Consider the following 15,867-nt stretch of genomic DNA (forward strand, 5'->3'; position numbering starts at 1 on the left):
TTAGAATCTGGTCACAAATACAAGGCTGACTTTCCCCACAACTTTTCTAACGGAAACTAAGTTAGGTGATTCCGCTGGAGTTCATAGGATTTATGTTTCTAGGATATTCTGAAGAAATCCTAGATTTCAGTTAGATCCGCTGACGGAGAGGGTATCCAATTGCACATCATCCCAATGACTGTTGTCCTCAGTTTATGAATGGAAATAATAAAAAACCGTACTGTGAGCAGTAACTGCAGAAATGTGAAGATAAAAAAAAAAAACATTTCATACCTCTAAGAATATATTTGGAACTCTTTTAACATTAATTTTGTTGGAAATCAGTAGGCAGCCAAGTTCCACCTTTGTCGTCGATGGTCAGGTACTACAGTCTATGTTCGTAAACCCTAAACAATAACAACAACAAAAAAAAAAAAAAAAAAAAAAAACTATCTGCCTGAGCCAAAGATCGACTAACTGGGGGATACGACTCGAAGACCTACGAAGCACTATACACAGCAACTGAAATCAGCAAATGCATTTCGGTATATTCGTATTTTTCTCTTTGAAAGTGAAATGATTTATATGATCAATCCTTTTTTAAACAACTTAAGGTGATGAATAAGATAAAGAATATTAATATTCTTTCCAAACTATCTTCTTTATGATGAAATAAGAGTCTTAAATCCTACCTATCTTTTAAATCTGTTAAGATTAGACTTCCCCCGAAGAAGTTTATAAATTTTCATTGTTATGCTTATAGGCACAATCTTTTTATTTCCGCATGATAAATTATCACCCTTTTTCATTGTAATATTTCTGTGTTAAGGAAAATTGTTAGGGGGACAGCTGAATCATAGTTTTTCATTTCCTCCTATTCTGCTATATACTTCCTTCCTTTTTCTAAGTGATCTAGTTTTTATTATTATTATTATTAACTGGTCTCAAATACTTCAAATTTGTGTCTCGTTGAATACCTCTGTCAAATGAAAGTTGCAGCCCGATAATATTTCACTTTGAACCAGAATTTAAACCACCTTACCGTCCAGTGTGGTTAACAAGGGTGTTAGGACTAGATTTTTTACTTGGAGGGTTGCGAATGGGCGGAATGCGTTGCCAGAGGTGGTTGTGAATGCTTTAACTGTGAATGAATTTAAGGAGAGGTATGACAGGTATTGTGTAAATAATGGTTAGTGTTTCAATGTTGGATCTCCCGCGATGAGTCTTTTGACTCCATGGAGACACCGCTAAAAAAAAAAAAAAATAATAAATAAATAAAAAATAAAAAATAATAATAATAATTAAAGATCAAATACGTACCCTCAAAAGCTTCGTATCCATAATAAATTTAAATGTAATATGAATGGTATTACTATTTTAATATGCACTTCGCATCCATGGAAATGTGGACGTATATATACGTCCTGGCCAGTAGCGTGGTTAACAGCAGATGGAATTGTAGCCCTAATGATTCTTGAAGTAAGAGTAGCCAACAACAACATACATAAATTATATAATATGCTATAAAAATTTTACTACAAAAAATCTGACTTATAAAAGAATCTCTAGCAAAAGCAAAATAATAATAATAATAATATGAATATTGTGCAGTTTTACATGTATATAAGAAATGTTCGTTAATTACAAATTGTCAATTCTTAGGATTATTTTTATTTATTTATTTGTAATTCATATTATGATTTGAAAGTGCGTTTTATTATTTTTATTTTTTCTACTTTGAGAGCATTGAAACTCAATGCTGGCTCTAAGGAGAATGGAATGGAATGTGGTCACTTAGCTATTCACATGCGACTTCATCATCATCCCCGTATATTATTGGGTTTTGCGAGTGAAGCCATCTGCTAGAAGACGTGGTAGAGCCGCAGATACCCCTTCCACAAGGAGTTAGTTGAACAATCACAAACATCCATGTCCCTGGAGGGATTCGAACTTGCAGCCTCGTAGTTGGAAAGTGGATATGCTAACCACTCGGGCAACCAGGCCGGCATGCAGTCACTCACAACTCGATGTCTCAAGTTGTGAAGATACTCCAAGTGAACAGAAATCTTCTTCTTATGGCTGTACAGGCCAAATCGAGACTTGGTCTCCTGGATTTTTTTTTTAAACAAGTATTATAAACTCAAGGAGCTATACAAGCTTGTCCAGAGCAGGCTTTAACAAACTCCGATGCCCACGGTGGAACTCCAACCCACGACCTGTTGATTGGAGAGCGAGTATGCTATTCACTCGGCCAACCAGGCAGGTATTTCTTGCCTCCAGCCCTGTCCGTGCAAAACTTTATTTCTCCAGTTTGGACATTTTAGTATGATGTTGTTATCTTAACTAAAGATGTCTATCTATCTTGTTCTGGGTTTGATCTTTTACCAAGAATTTTATCATTTATTGTCACTTAAGAACACTATCATTTTCCATACGAAAAACATGTCCTACCCACTGTAACTTTTGAAACTTGATTGCACCAGACATTGTGGGCACTTTATAAGACTCTGAGACTTGTATCATGTTTGTTAATTGCGTATGTTTGTCTCGAATAATCATGTTTGTTAATTGCGTATGTTTGTCTCGAATAATCATGTTTGTCTGGTTCCATGGGATGAAAAGACTCGAGTTACTATCTCTGTATAAGACCGGCTAACTCACTTTCAGTTGAAAAGCACTAATAAAGTTTTTTTTTGCATCCTTGACGGAAATCATTCGCAGGTCTTTCCAGCAAAAGGGCTTCGTCGATACCGCTAGAGTTACGGAGATCTTCAAAATAGGGAATTATGGTGTATGACTATGTGTCTTTGTGTTCTCTGGTCGGTTTGCATTGCTCGATGAAAAAAACTCACCATTTCGATATGCGATCGTATAACTCACTTTTATCCTTCTAAACGTTCCTTCAAACCAAAGCATCGCCGCTATTCTTGTTTAGTTTGATTGGAATTCATAAAAACAGATGGGATTTTAATTCCGTCGATTTTAAGGGTAATCACTGATGACTACACTTAACGGAGGACTACTTCAAAGAGCAAGAAAAGAAAGCAGAGGATGCTTCGTTTGTTGTTTTCTTGCTCATAAGAGTAGATGAGGAAATATTATTAATGGAAAAGTGCTGTTCAATTACTAAACAGGAGTTGCAATTTAGTAATTATATTACGAGAAATACTAAGTATTAATGATGAATTTAATTTTGTGACATGTGCATGGTATTGAAAAGAGGGTTTTGGCCTCTTTAGGTTTCTGCTTAGTCTGATAAAAAGCAAGAGTTCGAAACAACTCTCAGTGAAACCTAATTCATGCACTAATAAAAGGCGAAGATACGGCTCCTGGACAGTGTTCGTGTCTTTTAAGTAAGGCAAATCAAAGCAAATCCAATGCCGAATGCTATATTCTCATAAATTCTTGTAAATTAGGAACTTTTGTTTTTAAGTTTCTATTTTATATTTGGCTATAAAATATATATGAATCCATAATATACTCCATTTTAATATCGCATAAAAATTATTGGGTAATTTAAATTGAATTTTTAATTAACTTATAATTATAAATTATAATCAAGTTAAGAAGTATTGATGACACTTGATATTTCATGTATCATACCGTAACAGTTTAAATTACATAATCCCCTAACTTAAGTCAGTCATCCACAGAACGATAAATAAAATGAACGAGGGGGGGGGGGGGTCGTTGGAAAGTGCTGATAAACACCTACAACAATATACATACACACTGTAAATACAGTGTACACGTGTTTGGATAAAATATCAAAATTATGGTAAAAATTAAAAAAAAAAATTAAACATGAAAAAATATTGTTTATTATCGATAAAATTATACAGTCTAGTATAATTCAAAATTACTTAAAAATAAAATCCATTATCGTAATCCCAATAATGTTCTAAGCCAAAAACTATAACAAATGTTATGTCTTTAATTGTAATGTCCAAATATTTAAAGAGACGGAGTAAACACGATAAGCACTACGAACACTCTGCTACTGGCGCAAACTGCATATAAACAACAGGGAACTGGGCGACGGACAGTGCTTTACGCTAATATCTCGCATTTCGCTATGACGTGTATATGCTTGCGCGCGTAGCAAATACTAGCAATATGACACTGTGGTAAACACTGTGCTGCTAGCGTCCTTCGCCCTCCTAAGTGCTGCTAGCGTCCTTCGCCCTCCTAAGTGCTGCTACAAGACAGATTTTTATTATTTTTTATATAAAATAAGACAATTGTATAGGATTATTGATGATAAAATTAAATATTACAAGCAAATATAAATAAATTAATTAATATATTTATATATATCAAGAAAATTAGGGCTGCTGCAGTTACGTAGTACATATGCACGAGCCGCCCCTGCTTATAGGTTTCTACCTCTCGTGTATGAGATCAAATAATAATTTATTTATTTATTTATGCTTATGGCTACATGAAAAACTGGTAAGTGAAAAGTACGATCAATTTCCAGTAACAAATGATGAAAATCTTAACATATAAAAATTCATTACATAAAAGGCACAACCTGCTTTCTAAGTATTTCCTTTTTTAAAAAAAAAATATAAAGCAAAAGCAACTTTAACGGCGAAAGTCTGTTACGAAAAATAATAGCATGTTCGTAAACGTCAATAAAATGAAGGAGCGAGTGCTGTATGGGGATTCGCTATTAAGAGGTGTGATAGGTGAGAGTTTGACGAAATCGTACCAGCCGGGTGCGAACATAAAGGACGTCAGCGAATCTATTCGAGTGCAAAAACAGAGGGTGAAAGAGATGATAATCGTGGCAGGAACAAATGATTTGAAAGAAGACAAAATGGAAATGATAGAGGATGTGAGGGAATTACTTGAGGTAGCAAAAGAGAAGAGTGAGAGAATTAGGATGGTGAGTATTTTACCGCGGTATGACAGTGAAGTGTTTAGAAGGAGGGCCATAATTGCCAATGACTTTATGCGTGAGTTATGCATGGAGAGTGGTGTGGAATTTGTGGATGTGTGGAGTGAGTTCGATGGGCGAAAGGATTTATATAAGATGGATGGTTTGCATTTGAATGGATTCGGTGTAAGGAGAATTGAAAAAATGTTGTTGAATGAAGTGGATGTGCAGAATCAGGGAAACTAGATTTATTAAGGGGAAAGGGGGGGGGGAGGAAAGTAGATATGCAGACCTTAGGGAAGCAGTTGAATGTATGAATGAGTATAATATGCCCGAGCGAGTACGAAGGACAACAAATCAGAATGGGATAGTTAGTATAAGGCATCAAAGTAAGGATGGGACTAATGGGCTTCTGCAATTCATGTACACTAATGCCAGGAGTATTAGGAAAAAGAAGGAAGAGTTTTTTGCCTTGGTTGGCACTTCTAGGCCACGGGTTGTTGGTATTAGTGAAACATGGCTGACAGAAGATGATAAAACTAGTGGGATTGAATGCGACGGGTATAGCATGTTCAGGAGTGACAGGGAGAATAAAAAAGTGGGGAGGAGTGATATTGATGATAGCTGATGAGTTGCAGCCAAGAAGTATAGAAGTTGAACTGCAGGATAAAGAAAAGAGCACATTTGAGGCTGTTTGGTGTGAGATAGAATCTAGCAGAACAAAATATACAATTGGGTGCTGCTATAGACCAGGTGATGGAATAGATGGTGGGGCAAATAGAAGAAATGAGTGGAAGGAGGGTAATTATTATGGGTGATTTCAATTATGGTAACATTGACTAGAAAGAGGAGAGGGCACATGGGAGGAAGGAATTGGATTTTATGCGGTTATTAAGGGACAGCTATCTGCGACATCATGTAGTGGAAAATAGCAGGGGGCAGAGAGTGCTTGACCTAGTAATTGCAACTGAGAATGTGGCTGTGACGAACATGACCATGTTGCCATCAATTGGTGAGAGTGACCATAAGGTCATGACTTGGGAGGTGGGTAAAGGAGTCGAATTTACAATTAAGAAAGGGTACATGTGGAATTATCGGGCTGGTAAGTATGACAAGCTTAGGAGTGTGCTTGGCTCAGTGCCATGGCATGTAAAACTGCAAGGGCTGGATGTTGATAATGCATGGGAGGTGGTTAAGAAGTGTTTGCAGGAGGCAATGGTTGACTGTATACCAAGAGTCCGAATAAGAAATCGAGTAGGGGTTAAATGGATGAATAACACTATGAAGCTTGGGCTGCAAAAAAAGAAACAATTGTGGAGGGAATTTAAGGAGAAAGGTGACCAGCAGGCGCAGGAACAGTATAAAGCTCAGGCCAGGATGGTAACAAGGGTGGTAAGAAAAGCAAAAGCGGATTATGAAAGAAAATTGGCCATGCAGGCTAAAGAGAATCCCAAACAGTTTTTTCAATATGTTGCAAGTAAAAGGGAAAATGTTCATGGCAGAATGATCTTAAAAAATGTTGAGGGTAGGGAGGTAACGAATCAGTTGATATAGTGGAATTACTGAGCGAGCACTTTGCAAGAGTATATCATCCAGGTGGTGACATTGCAGGAATGGAAGAAACAACAGCTTATACTGGAATTGCAATGAATGAAGTAGATGTAACTAGTCTATTACAGAACCTCAATGTCAATACATCTGTGAGATTGGATGGTATACCAGCTCGTGTCGTAAGTGAAGTGGCTAAAGAATTGTTAGTGCCCTTGACCATTTTGTTTAATTTGAGCTTCGGGTCTGGGTCAATCCCAAGGGGGTGGAAAGAGGGGGAAAATAGTTCCGCTGCATAAAGGTGGTTCCAAGGCTGCTGTTGAAAATTAACGGCCAATCAGCATAACAGGAATCATTATCAAGGTCTTGGAGAAAATAGTCAAGAGGAAAATACAAGATTGCATAGATGAAAATGGGATACTGTATCGGGGACAGCATGGTTTTATGAAGGGTAGGTCGTGCCTCAGTAACTTGCTCACGTATTATAACACAGTAACGGCTGAACTGGATAAGGGTAATGGGTTTACAGTGATTCTACTGGACCTTGCTAAGGCCTTTGACAGGATACCACATGGAATTCTAATCAGTAAATTGCAGCATATGGGGATGGACATAGGGTTGGTGAGATGGATAGGAGGGTGGTTGAAGGAGAGATATCAGAGAGTGGTTTATTCAGGAGTAGAGTCCAAAAGACGGCCTGTGACTAGTGGTGTGCCACACGGATCTGTTCTTGGACCACTGCTGTTTAATTTGTTCATTAATGATATAGGAAAGGATCTGGGAGGAACAGTTCATTTGTTTGCGGATGATGCAAAGTTGGGTAGGGCAATAGTGAATGCAGATGATGTCAAAATTTTGCAAGATGATTTGGATTGATTGGAGGTCTGGGCTAAGGAGAATGGATGTCAATTTAATGTGGCAAAATGTAAGGTTATACATTTTGGGGTAAAAAGATTGGCAGCAGTTTACTACATTGGTAGAACTGTACTCCTGGAAATTGATGAGGCACGAGATTTAGGAGTGTTGGTGGATAATGAGTTGAAGTTTAGGGGGCACATTGCAAAAGTGGCCAAATCAGCTCATCAAATCACTTGGTTGACAAGCAGAGACATGCAGGTTATTGTTCCTCTGTATCGAGCCTTGATAAGACCTCATCTCGACTACTGTGCCCAGATTTGGTCACCTAGGTTTCTTTTTGATGGGGAGGAGGTTGAGAGGATCCAGAAGCGGGTGACCAAGATGATAGCAGGTCTGTGGAATGAACCTTATGAGAACAGGTTGAGGATTTGTGTGTTGCAAAAATTGGTTGATAGGCGGAGGAGGGGAGATATGATTGAGACATTCAAATTACTGAAGGGTTTCTATAAAATTAATTCAGAAGATATTTTTGAGAACAGGGCTGGTTGTGGGAGGACTAGGGGACATCCATGGAAACTGGGCAAAAGTGGTGTTAGTAAAGGTGTTAGAGCTGGGTTCTTTACTTTTAGAGTAGTGAATGAGTGGAATGGGCTGCCAGAGTCTGTGGTGGATGCTGTGACAGTGAGTGAGTTTAAGGCGAGGCATGATAGATACTCTATGAATGTCGAATAGTTGTGATGAATATGATTTGGGGCCTCCCTCGATGAGTCTAATGACTCCCTGGAGTTGCCCGTAATAATAATAATAATAATAATAATAATAATAATAATAATAATAATAATAATAATAATAATAATAATTAAGCCAGGGACAATTATCGTCCTGCTGCACCAAGTATGACAAGGCTGCATGTTTTCACAACATAAAAGCAGCTGTATCCGAGGTTTAAGTAGAGAGCAGTTGTATCTTGTGTGAGAAAACTTGATCTATTAGAGGAGGCCCATTTCACATTGTATCATCATCGTCTAACATGAGGAGGAGTTCTGCTGATACTATGACGAGGATTATGAGATTAACTACTAGAATAACGTCTTCGTGGTAAGACGGGACCGTGATCTTCTGTTTCCTCTATAACCACCGCCACCATCATACTAACTACAGGTCAAGGTCAAGGCTGGAAAGCCAATTCAAGGCCTCATCCGTCACCTTGTGGATGTCTTGTAGGCCACCACCGTGAAATTGGCACCTTGGGCAGTCGTACACAATATGAGTAATCGTCTGAGCCACGGGAGAACAATCACAATAAGGGTGATCTGACAGTCCCCATTTATGTAGAAGGTAGCCACATCTGCCCTGACTAGTTCTGATCCTGTTTATGGATGACCAAATCTTCCTAGAATGATCAAAACCAGGCTGATGAGCACCGGGATCTTCTACCACGAAGCCGTTTGCTGGTAGATTATTGGACCAGTATTCTCATCATATATCAGATATTGATGGCAGCGCAACTGAAGAGGGTTCGTCCATGGACCAGAGAGGCTGTCTAGATTTGAGGCGAAAACTAGGTGGGTTTATGAGATTCTGGTGTAGGAGCAAGTGTGGATTGCTCATTGCTTTATTAAATTCTTTAATCAAGGCTTGTCTTCTCATATGTTTGGTGAAGCAATGTTAGACAGGCAGCCAGGAGAGAGGGGTACTTCTCACTGTCCCACTAATTCTGCACATGGTAGAGTTCCCAGACAGGAGCACAATATTCTGCTGCAGAGAATGCGAGGACTAGTGAAGACGACCTTAGGACTTCTGCACCACAACTCCAGGTTGTTCCAGCAAGCCTTGAAATGATGTTATATCTGGTTTTAATTTTATTGGAGAGGTTGATGATGTGCCTTTTATAGGTTAGGCCTCTGTCCAGGCTCACTCCAAGGTATTTTGGATGAGGCTCATGGTCTACCATTTTTCCACAGAAGGAAAGGTTGAGTTGTCGATTAGCCTCTGCATTAATAATAATAATAATAAGATGGAATGCGGACAGTCAGTCGGATGCTTCTTCGAAAAATATTCATTTTGCAAAGACCCATGTCCAAACGCACAATCCATAGGAAAGGGGTATAGCAGCAGATGACTTGTCGGGATCAGCTACTGTGTGTTGTTAGCCTAAAAACGTTACGGATGGTAACAAAGACACTGAATGCTTCCGAAGACGAAAAAAAGAAGAAGAAGAAAAAAAACGTTTGCTGGCCTAAGGAACCCTAATTCCAATTGTTTCACGCCCATTGTAACATGAAGCAACGGATTCCATCGTGCTATGCGGCAACACTGCTGACTAGTGGTAGGATGATCTCATTGGCACACATCAGGGTCTTTTGTACTAGAAATCTAAATACTGGGACTTATACCATCGTTTTCGACAATGCATTCCTTTATGCTAACCGTTTATCTATCTAGTAACAGTCAATTTCAGCAGGATAATGCGTCACGTGACATGACACAAATCGTTAGAGAACGCTTTTATGAATACACAGAACGCATTTTACCTGGAATGTATGCTTTGATAAGTTGAGGCTGTTCTACAGATAAAGGAGGAGAATCTATTCGTTATTAGGTGTGTCCCTAATAAGTTGACTAATCAGAATAGTCTAGTAATAATTTTAAATTATTATTTTAATGATCTTCTTTCTATATTCCATAATGAAAATTTATATAAAATTAAAAGTATTCTATGCACACACACACACACACACACACACACACACACACACATACACACACACCTCGTAAATAAGTCTCGTAAATATTCCTCGACTCTCCTAAATGAGATCTGAACTCAGGTCTTTCCAACCTAGAGGTAAATGGCCGACGAATGTGGTACAGCGACTCGTATATTGTACTTAATAAAGTTTTTTTTTTTTATTATTATTTCACTTGCTCACCGCTGGGTTGATGGGCTGAAATATGTTTTTAACTATGAACCAATTAGCCTCTTCAGTATTTTTAGTATAGGAAAAAGAAATCTGGTATGGTTTAAAATAGAATAAGGAAGCGAACCACTAAAGATAAGCATACTGTGTAAATAATGACAAAAAAAAAAAACTGCTCTATTTATAGATCTTTTATGCTAATTAGCAAAATTTCTCTAAGTGGAACAAAATTTATTTGTTATTATTTAGTTGAACTGGCTTAGTGGGTAGAAGTACTAAGTTAATTCAATAATTACGGTGACACTGCTGTCTAAAGCAAGAAAAATTATAACGAGAGAGAGAGAGAGAGAGAGAGAGAGAGAGAGAGAGAGAGTGGAATTCTAAGACAAAATGAAATAAAGTAGGATGATAGGTAAGCTGCGGGTATATAAAAGAGAAATAATTAAATGACATTAAAGAAATATAATCTCCAAGATTAAATGAAGCAGAATACATCCTTTGTGAACCACTCCTAGCAAATCTAATTATGAGAAGTGTTCTTAAATTATACAGGAAACAGCAAGCTCTGCAGGAATGATAAATTATAAGAAAGCAGTATCTTTGTAAAATTTATAAACGGAAGACCGCAATGTTTATTTTCGGACTGTTACGTACTAACTGAAAATGTAGGAAGTGTTTTTGTTTAGAGATGTTTCTGTATATGTTTTGTAATATTGCTAAACGAAAAAATTAAAATTAAAAAAAAAATATATATGCATATATTTTTCGTCACACTTTCTGGAGAAGCGAGTTTCTGAAAAAGGAATATGCGGGCCTCTACCGATACTTTTCGAGGAAAAAAAAACGCATAATGGCTAGTTGACAATATACCGTTAAAGTCTATGAGACTTAAGTACAAAAAATAATTAAATTGGAAAAGAGTAATTTGATTATAACATTCATCTCAATGCGTTATTCATAACATATTTTGATTAGAAAGACTTGGATCCTCTCTCGGATATGAAAAACATTTGTAGGGATCCCATACTCGAAGGAAAGTTAACCAGTCTAATATAGAAGTGAAGACTGATTGGTGTTGTGGATTTACAACCCAAGCAGCTAAGTGACGCCAATGTATTATGCGTGTAAATTATGCGTGTGTTCTGGCATGTTTATGTGTTCTGATTTTCTGGGAGGAAAATTCTGTCGCTTCGTATGAGACCGAGTAATACCTTCAAATGAAAAGTCCTAATAAATATTCTGCGCCTCCAAGAAACAATTCAAACCCAGGCCTTTCCAAGGCATGGGCAATACCGACTGAGGTACGAAGGCTCACAAAGGTAAAGTGCTTCTCAGCTGTAAAACAGGCAAACCGCACGCATATAAGATTAACTATTATATCTTAGCATTAATGAGATTTACAGAAAGCTGTTGCTTGATTATGAGAAGCCATTGAGCCTCCCCCCCCAATGTAGTTTCCAAACTTTCTAAAATAATAAACTATTTATTCCTACCAGAGATTAGATTTTTAATCCAGAAACTCAGACAAATCGACAATAGCACTCATGCACTCATACTGTTTCAAAAATTTGAAATACTATTTCAAATTATATGCGCTTATCAACTGGATAATTAAAGTTATCAATGATCATTAGCATCCATCATATTTATTTGGTAATGCATTTCGACATCACTAACAATTGATCGATTAAGTCTCAAACAACACTCCACTATCTATTTGATCTGGTTAGACCACCTCACACCAGGTGGCTTCAAACTAAAATTTCAAACTTCTTTAAACTTCAACTTTGCAACGAAGTAGTCAATATCACGTGGATGATATTACTGTGGTCATAAAAATATTTATTTCTGTGCCATTCTTCAGTAGAAGGCGACAGTGAGTGAGAACAGCGATATGTTTTTCAAAATATGCACCTATATTTGGAAGCTCATAGCAATAAAACTTACTGAAAGTAGTTCCGTTTCTTGCCATCTCGAATTGAACTATTTTTCCCTACTTCCTTATGAATTCCTTTCCATTTTCTTCCTATATAGATATAAAAATGTGTAATCTGAAACAGATGCAAGAAATACATCTTTGCAAACCAATTTTAAATCAATATGTTAGATAATTTAATAGATATTATTAATTCATTTAAAATTACTCAAATTACACAACATATTTAATGTACGAAGGTGGTCGGAAACGCTCTCGGCATCGGCCATAGATGGCAACACTATCGGCAAGATTTTTTTTTCTAAGTTGGTACATCTGTCATAAGCATCCATGTGAAATTGCAAGTCATTCTATCAAGTAGTTTATTTTATACAGCTGTCTGAAGCAAAAGCGTTGTCTCTTGAAATGGATAAAATTGAGTATGTTATTCTCCTTCGTTTTTAACAAATAAGAAATGGGCTGCGGAGTCTGGCCGTACCAGCCTTGAAGATGAACCACTTGAAGGACGTCCAAAAAGTGTAACAACACCAGAAATCATCGATCAAGTGCACGCTATGGTATTGGATGACCAGCTAGACAAAGTGTGTGAAATGCTAAGATTATAGGCATTTCAAAATAGCGTGTAGGATATATTTTGCACGAAGAATGGCATATGAAGAGCTTTGCGCAAGATGGGTGCGCGCTTGCTCACAGCAGACCAAAAACGCACTCGCATGAAAATCTCTGAACAGTGCTTGAAGTATTTTAGCAAAAATAAAAGCCAATGTCATCGAAGATTTTGCTAACAGAAAAGCAAGAAAAATAACATAACATTTTATGTTGAAATTAAATTACATCAAAAATAAACATACTGATTTAATTTATTTCCCTTGACGTCATTTTGACCTTCCAGTATTTTTGGTATGTACTGAGAGGGGAGGCAAACTCAGGGATTACCCCGGACGACAAAATCTCTAGCTACACCACTGAGGAAATGTCATGAAATCGGTGTTTAGGGATGCTAAAGGTGTTTTGTTTAGGAATTATATTGAAAGGGGCAAAACAATACCGGGGAATATTTTTCCGATCTTTTAACCAGACTAAAGGAAAAAATTCGTGAGAAAAGACCGGGTTTGCAGAAGAAAAAAATCATCTTTCATCAGGACAATGCACTTGCCTACAAAAGTTTGGTAATGGGAAAATTAAGGGATTTGCATTGTGAATTGTTGGAACATTCACCCTATTCCCCAGATTTGGCTCCCTCTGACTTCTATCTTTTCCCAAAACTAAAACTCTTCCTCACTGATTAGCGTTTTTCTTCGAATCAAGAGGTGATTGCAGCTGTAGAGGGGTATTTTGCAGATCTTACTGAGAACCACTACAGGGACGGGATAATAGTGCTGGAGAATCGCTAGAATAAATGTATTAGTCTTAAGGGAGATTATATTGAAAAATAAAAAAAAATAATTTTGAAATTATAAATTCCTTTTTTCATTGTTAGGCCGAGAATTTTTCAGACCACCCTCATAATAAACGACAATTATGGATGTATGAATATTGCAACAATGTGATTTCTATTATATACAATGGATAGTTAGTTTAATAAAAACACTTTTGTCCGTTTATCATATAATATAACAGTACCTTTTAAAAATTTTAGATATTTAATAAAATGTAATTAGAATGGATAATTTTTGATTGGTTATACAAATTCAAAGAAATAGTTATTTAAAGTAGAATTAAACACCTATTTCTTATCAAGTTGATAATGTAATATTAGAGCTAAAGAAGCACACCTCAAAATCCTCTCACATCCACCATCGCCCTTTATGCAGATGACACGGCTATTCTAGCCAGATCTCGTCAACCACTTCTCGTCACCAAAAAACTACAAGACACCATCCTGAATCTAGAAAAATGGTTTAAAGACTGGCGACTACAATTAAACCCCCAGAAAAGCAAAACGATACTCTTCACAAGAAGACGCGCATCCCCCAAAGGAAAGGAGACATCACCCTGTTCAACTCTAAAATTCTCTGGAAAACTGAAGCAAAATACCTCGGAATACTTCTCGCTAAGCGATTATGCTTCAACAGCCACATCAAGAGCACATGCACCAAAGCTTAAAAAGTTATCGCCCAGCTATACCACCTTGATCAACAGACACAGCAAACTAAGCTCAAGAAACAAAATTCTACTGTACAAGACAGTGATCCGTCCCACAGTTATATACGCCTCCCCAGCCTGGAGCTATACCTCCAAGACAAACATCCTCAAGCTACAAAGACTACACAAGTGCCTGCGAATGATTCTGGACGCCCCGTGGTTCATCAGGAACGCCCAGATCCACCGGAACATAAATATCCCCTACATCTCTCCACTACTACGCTCCCTAGCAGAAAAATTCTTCATGAAGACATCTACGCATCCAAACCAACTAATACAGCAAGCCGGAAACTATGACGGTAATGACTACTGGAAACATAAAAGACCGAAAGCCACCCTAACACTCAACGACGAATGACCACTTCTGCTCACTCAGGGCGAGCTGAAATAGCTCACAAATCTCTCCCATCACTGCTCCTGAAACAGACAACAGGGAATATGAAAAGCGTCAAGCTTCACCCTCTGCGCCATATATGTCCTGTCTTATATCCACCTTAATTAAAGGAGGAATCGACCGTGAGATGCGGTGATTAATACCCTTGGAGGGTAATGGATGGCTATGCTGTAGCCAATGAAGTTCTAACTGAGGCTCAGCTATTGCTATTACCCTCCTGCCATGATCAGAGCTTTAATTTAATAGTTGAATAACATCTTATCCCTATACCGTCCTCTACAGATAACGGGAAAGATGAAAAGCATTCTTGTTTCGCCCTCTTTAAGCCAGTCCTTATAAGGACAATAAGGACCTTAATTGATAGATCGACCGTGAGATGCGGTGATTAATACCCTGAGAGGGTAATGGATGGCATTGCTGTAGCCAATGAAATTCTAACTGAGGCTTGGCTTTGCTGTTACCCTCCTTCCATGATCAGAGCTTTACTAGCTCAATAACACCTTATCCCTACACTGTCCTCTACGGATAACGGGGAAGATGAAAAGCATTCTTGCTTCTCCCCTTGAAGCCAGTAATTATAAGGATTATAAGGACCTTAATTGAAACGGAGGAATGAGGAGAAAGTGATTGATTGAATCTTGATGCAGATAGACGTGTGTTACTTACTGTGCTTGAAAACAGCACTCTTTTAGGCTGTACTTCACAATTTTCGGAGGTATTCCGTGAATCTTACATTGCACTGGCTCTTGAACCTGCCTGAATTCCTACAATCTTAATTCCTACTACCCCCTATACACGAAATGTGTATGAGGTCAATGGCCGCATAGGCCCCACACGCAATTGATGAGCAGTGGTGGACGAATGATTTTAGGGAGGAAGGAAATCCGAGCTAAGCCAAGCAGTTTCATGGTCACTTCCCACAACACTACAACATAACAGTGAGTCCTCCTCCAACAGATCTTATGGAGGAGGACTCACCCATACATGACGTTCCGAAAAATTTGGAGAGAAGGTCCCCCCCCCCAATTCATATTAGGGGGAAGAGGAGAAATGGACATCAGCCCTCAGGAAGCACAACATCACATACTCTTGGACAAGAAACTCAGTTGAGGGAGTCAAAATCCAGCCAGCTACTCTCAAAGACTACAGGCAGATGACAAGACTAATGGACAACAAAAATTTCCCTACCATACCTTTGCTTTAACTA

At 37.9% G+C, this 15,867-nt stretch overlaps 1 long non-coding RNA gene across 1 annotated transcript in view; it reads right to left on the reverse strand.

Annotated features, from left to right (window-relative positions):
• LOC150100263 (uncharacterized) overlaps window positions 1-15,867 on the reverse strand; it is an 83,007-nt gene that overhangs the window by 38,343 nt on the left and 28,797 nt on the right. Inside the window, exon 2 of the long non-coding RNA XR_016549264.1 lies at window positions 12,133-12,211. This is a non-coding gene — a long non-coding RNA (uncharacterized LOC150100263). The remainder of the gene's footprint in view (window positions 1-12,132; window positions 12,212-15,867) is intronic.

This window comes from Typopeltis vanoorti, chromosome 13 (assembly GCF_054136105.1).
Source record: "Typopeltis vanoorti isolate ZY-2024b chromosome 13, IOZ_Tvanoo_1.0, whole genome shotgun sequence".
In the NCBI taxonomy this organism is placed as follows: Eukaryota; Metazoa; Arthropoda; class Arachnida; order Uropygi; family Thelyphonidae; genus Typopeltis; species Typopeltis vanoorti.